Here is a 5781-nt window from a genome sequence, read left to right as displayed (position 1 = left end):
GCAGGCAGGGAACAATCCCGTGGAGCTGCTGGGCACTCAGGGAGATTCCACTCTCTTGTGTTATCCACAAGTAACTCTTGTGTTATCCACAAGAAAACCCTGCTGTAGGATGCACCAAGGGGCTGCTAAAGGGAGCCAAAAAGTCTCATTTCTTTGGGATTTGTTTGTGTTTTTATTGTGAGAGCAATGATAAAAAGGATTTTATAAACCAGAGCACTTTACACCTTATCAGTTTGATTTTTGATGAGTTTGTTCATGGGGAAAAAAATGGTGTGGGAAAGATATTTTCCTTTTTTTTTTCTATGGATGTATAAGTGTTGCCTGGGATGGCAGATAGAGAAAATGGAGGCACCTGACCCAGGGGTGTTGGGGCAGGGACACAGAGCGTGCCAGGACAGCCCTGGGGTGCCCCAGGGATTTTGGGTCACCCCAAAATCTGAGGCACCCAGGGAAGGAGCTGTGGCCCCCGTGCCCACCCAGCCACTGCCTATCCCTGGCACACCCATTCCCCTGGGAACCAGGGCACCCCCATTGCCTTGGTCTCTCCTCCCTGGCACCCCTATTCCAGCACTGCCATCGCCCAGGGCCACCATTGCCTTGATCCCATCCCGCGGGCTGATTCTTCCACAGAACCCCCATTCCCAAGGGTCCCCTTTATCCCCCTGCACCCAATCTCTGGCACCCACATGCCATGACCCCAAATCCCTGGGGACCATGTTCCCACAGCACCCCCATCCCTGAATCCCCCCAGGCATGGAGACCCCAATTCCCTGGACCCCCATTCTCCTGGACACCCATCCTTGGTTCCCCTCATCACCCTGAGCCCCCCACTCATGCACACAGCACCTGACCATGTCCCCAGACTATGCCACCATGTCGCCAGCTTGTGCCCACCCTGCCCCCACCAAGGGCCACCAACATGTGGGGACAAGACGTGACCTTGCTTCCTTCCCCTTCATCCGAAGAGCTGCCAGCCAGGGCAGCGGTGGCCACAGCAGCGAGTGACAGCCAGTGCACACGGCTGGGGACACTGGGATGGCTGGGAAGGTGGCGCTGCTCCTGTGGGGTGAGTGCCCTGGGCACGGGCCTGACAGCCCAGGCATGGGGAGGGGAGGGGGCAGAGGGGGGCTGCGGGGTCCCCTGAGGTCCCCAAGGCCAGCAGGGCATGGAGCCCAGTGTGAGCAGAGTTGTGGGGTGGCTTTGGGGACAGGAAGTGGGGACAGGGATGGGAACTGGGATGTGGGGACAGGAACAGGGGGATGGAGATGTGGGGACAAGGATGTGAGAGAAGGAGCCTTGGGGCTGGGGCAGCTGTGGGGACAGGGCCACAGGGATGCAGGACAGGGACAAGGGGACAAGCACCCTGTGCTTGGGCCATGGGGACAGGTGCCAGAGGAGTGGGACCAGGGGCACAGGGCCATGGGGATGTGGCTGTGGGGCTGGCAGGGGTGACCTGAGGCAGCACGGGGTCCCCATGCCTGAGCATGGCTTGGCTGCTGTGTCCCTGTCCTCGAGATATCTGTGCCACACCCGTGTCCCCACAGAGACCTTGTGGGGACAGCCCCCACACCCCATGTCCCCGTGCTGCTGTCCCCACACTGTGCCACGCCCACTGAGCCCTGTCCCTTCCCCCTTCCAGCCCAGACCCTCGGCCTCGCTGGTGAGTCCTCGGGGGATGCCATGGCCCCACCCCGCTGTCCCCAGCCCCGTGCTGGCCCTGCCAGCCTGGTGTCCCCTGGCAGGCTGGTGTCCCCTGGCAGGCTGGTGTCCCCTGTCACCCGCAGGTGCCCAGACCACCCAGCTCCTGGTGGAGCCCCTCTGGAGCCCAGCGGTGCTGTGGGACCTGGTGACATTGACCTGCCAGGGCTCGAGGACAGCCGGTGCCACCACCTGGTACAGGGATGGGAAGAGATGGGGGCACCAGGGAGGTGACCGCCTCAGTGTCACCAAGAAAGGCACCTACATGTGTGACAGACCCGACACCGGGCGCAGCCACCCCGTGACAGTCTCAAACGGTGAGGGGGTTTGGGTGTCCCCAGCCTGGCACCCGCGGGGACCCCGAGGGCTCTGGGTGGGCTCTGCTCCATGGGTCACCTCCTGTGTGACCAGAACCGGTCCCAGGCTCTCATCCCAGTGCGAGGAGACTTCTCTCTTACAATGGGTGGCCCCTGGTGCCTCCCGGTGCCATCATCACCGTCCTGATGCCCCTGGTGTGACAGGTCCCCTCTGTCCCCCAGGTGTGCTGGTGCTGCAGGTACCAGCGCGGGCACTGCTGAAGGGGGACACGGTGACACTGCGCTGCCGGAGCCGAGAGGACAAACCGCTCACAGATGTGCACTTCTACCATGAAGAGAAGCAACTGAGTTGGCAGCGGGATAGGACCGAGCTGTCCCTGTCTGCCCTGCGGCTGAGCCACAGTGGCCGCTACCGCTGCGGGGGCAATGTGGGCTATGGCATGTCACAGTGGAGAGAGATGGAGCGGGTGACAGTGAAAGTGCGCAGTGAGTGCAAGGATGGGGACAGGGAAGCCCGACATCCTCCAAGGGATTCCTCAGCACTGCCTGAATCCTTCATCCCTCCCTTTACTCCTCCGTGCCTCACCCACAATTTCCCAAGTCCCTCTTGCTTTCCCCCAGGACTGCCCAGCTCCCCCTGCAGCGCCCTCATCCCTCTCTTTGTCCTCCCCAGACCTCTCTGCATTCCCCACCCCTTCCAAGCTCCCTGCTCCACCCTCTGCTCTCCCTTCCTTCCCTGCCTCCACCCGCCCATCTCTACACCCCCAATCATTCCCTGAGTCTCCTCAGTCTCTCCTGTGGTTCCCCATCCCTGCCTGGGTCTCTCCCCCTTTTCACGAGGTCTCACCATTGTCCCCATATCCCAACATGCCTCCCAGGGTCCCCTTCTGCTCACTGGGATCCTCTCTGCTCCCCTCCAATGTCCCCTCTTTCCCCTCCTGTGTCCCCCACCCTTCCTGGGTCCCCAATCCCTCCTGTGTCTCCCACAGGGATCCCACCCTCGGGGGTGTCCCTGTCGGTGCAGCCCCCCGGGGGACAGGTGGCACTGGGGGACCGCCTGCTGCTGAGCTGCACGGTGGCCACGGGGACAGGTCCCCTGTCCTTCTCCTGGAACCGGGAGGGCACAGAGGCACTGGTGGGCACCGAGCACCAACTGGAGCTGCCCCACGTTGGGGACAATGACAGCGGCCAGTACCGGTGCCGGGTCAGCGACGGGGACAGCGTGGCCCAGAGTGACCCCCTGAATGTCACCGTCCTGGGTGAGCGGGACCCTCGCGCTGGGGATGACCCCACCCACGGCACCCCCATCCCACCTCTCCTAGTGCCAGCCCTGTCTGTGTCCCCGCAGTGCCCGTGGCCAATGCCACCATCACCCCCGGTCCCCTGGCACACCAGGTGCGCAGAGGTGACAACGTGACCCTGCGCTGCTCAGTGCAGTTGGGCTCAGCCCCTGTCACCTTCACCTGGCTGCACAACGGGCAGGAGGTGGCCCGGGGTCCCCTCCTGGACCTCAGGGACATCGATGTGGGACATTCAGGCACCTACCACTGCGTGGCCACCAACCATCTGGGACAGGATGGGCACCGCGTGTTCCGGGCACTCAGTCCAGAGCTGGTCCTGGCTGTGACACCTGGCTCAGCCTGGGTTACAGGTGGGGTCACACGGGGTCACTGGATGGTACAAGGCACCTGAGGTGAGTGGTGGCACTGATGTGTCCCCTCTGTCCCCAGCAGTGGCTGTCAATGTCCTCAGGACCCTCCTGTTCCTGCTCCTGCTCCTGGCTGTCATCTGGGGCTGTCACTGCTGGCACCGCCGGGGTGGGTGACACTGGGGGGAGATGGGGGTCCTGCAGGAATGGGGGAAAGCCCCACACACTGGGGGGGCAGTTGGGGCATCACCCAAAGTCCCTGACCTGCAGGAAGCTGAGCCCCCACTGACCTTTGCTTGGCAAGCTCACAGGTTTGGGGGCATTTTGGAGGGTCTTGGGCTGTCCCAGGAAGAGCCTTGAGGAATATTGGGGTGTCACTGGGATCTCCTGGGGGCTTTTAAGGAGGTGTTGGAGAGTTGTGCAGGGATGTTGAGAGCTCTTCAGGGATCCTGGAGCAGTTTGGAGGCTTCCCTGCATTCCGTTCTTGGGGTTCTTGGGGGTTTGAGGGGTGCTCAGGGTCTGAAGAATCAGGGTCCTGTGGTGGTTCAAGGGTCCTGTGGAGGGGGTGGGAGTACCTGGGTGGCTCAGGTGTTCTGGGGCTTTTTGGGTGTGGTTTGGGTTGAGGGGCTGTAGTCCAGAAGAAATCAGTGTCTGGTGGGGGCTCAGGGGTCCAGTGGGCATTGAAAGGTCCCAGGTGGAATTGGGGCCCAGGGCATCCCATGGTCACCCCATCCTCTTTTTCTTATTCTTGCAGCTGCCAGGAAATCCCAGGACAGGTGAGTGAGGAGCTCCAGCCATGACTCTCCTTGACCCCCTCCCCACACACCCCTCAGACCCCCCTCCCATATCCCCTGGGGGAGGGGGAGGACCTGGACACTGAGCGGGCAGGGGTGAGTATGGGGGATGGGTGGGGACACGCACATGTCACCCCAAGCCAGCTGTCTCTTACATGGCTCCCCAAGGACCTCCAGGTGACCCACGCAGAGCTGCCAGGACCACATGGGCGACTGCAGGACACCAGTGACACCTGTGGGAATGTGCTGTGACACTGGGGGACACTGGGACTCCCCATCCCATGGCTCCCGTGGTGGCCCATCCTGCCCAGGCTGATGACCACCAGTCAGGGGGGGCTGCACAGGGCACCCAGTGCTCCCCTTTCCCCCTCCCAGTGCTCCCCAGGCTCCTCCCAGTGCCGGAGGGCACAGCACCCATTTCCTTCTTATTTCATCAAAAATGCAGCTTTTTGGTTAAACTGGCAGAAATGGTGTTTGATCAGCTTTGTTGGGCTTTAGGAATGGGATTCTCCAGTTCTGGGCTGCTACTAAAACCAGGGGCTGCTGCCCCTCCCTGTGGAGGCACAAAGATCCCAAAGGGCTGAGAGAAGAACAATTTCCTGAAACAGCAATGAGAGAACCAAAACAACAGCAACAAGGTTCAGAATCCAAAGGGCCACAAAAGGAACGATTTCCAAAAAAGAACAAACCCCAGACATTTCCCCCAGCACATTTCCTCTGCCAGAGGAACCTGGCAGGGCCCTGGACCTTCACTGCTCTGATGGCCAAAGGGGCCTTCAGGAGGCTCTGGATTCTCTTGTCCCCTGTCCCCAACCCCTCCTCTGCCGTGTTCCCCGCACCAGGATGGCACCAAGGCCCTGTGGGGGTTCCGGAGCCTCCCCCTTTTCCAGGGCAGTTGGGATCAGGCCATGGCACAGGGTGGGGTGTCAGAGACAGGAAAACTTTAATGTCTGGAGACATTTTGGAACACCTGTGTGTGGCAGGGCTGGGTCAGGCCTTGCTTTTTGTGAGACAGGGCCCCGTGTGTCCATCAGTCTGTCAGCCATGGCACATTGGGGTCAGTGTGACACTCTGCCAAAGCCAGCTCCTGAGTGGCTGGGTGACCAGAAGTGCCACCTGGGGAGAGAGCCCTTGGTGGCCCAACTGGCTTAAAAGGCAGAGCACGAGGTGGCCAAGTCCCTGACCCTGTCTTCTCTTGGAGTGTCTGTCCCATCCACACTGGAACCCAGGAGTTGGCAACTCGTTTAAATGAGAAATATCTGCCAAGGAAAGTGGGAACCTTCCCAGAATGGAAACAAGACACATCACTAAAATTGTTAGTTTT

The sequence above is a fragment of the Passer domesticus genome, chromosome 32 (genome assembly GCF_036417665.1).
Source record: "Passer domesticus isolate bPasDom1 chromosome 32, bPasDom1.hap1, whole genome shotgun sequence".
NCBI lineage: Eukaryota > Metazoa > Chordata > Aves > Passeriformes > Passeridae > Passer > Passer domesticus.
The sequence above is the reverse complement of the archived record's forward strand: the minus strand, read 5'-3'. Positions refer to the sequence as shown.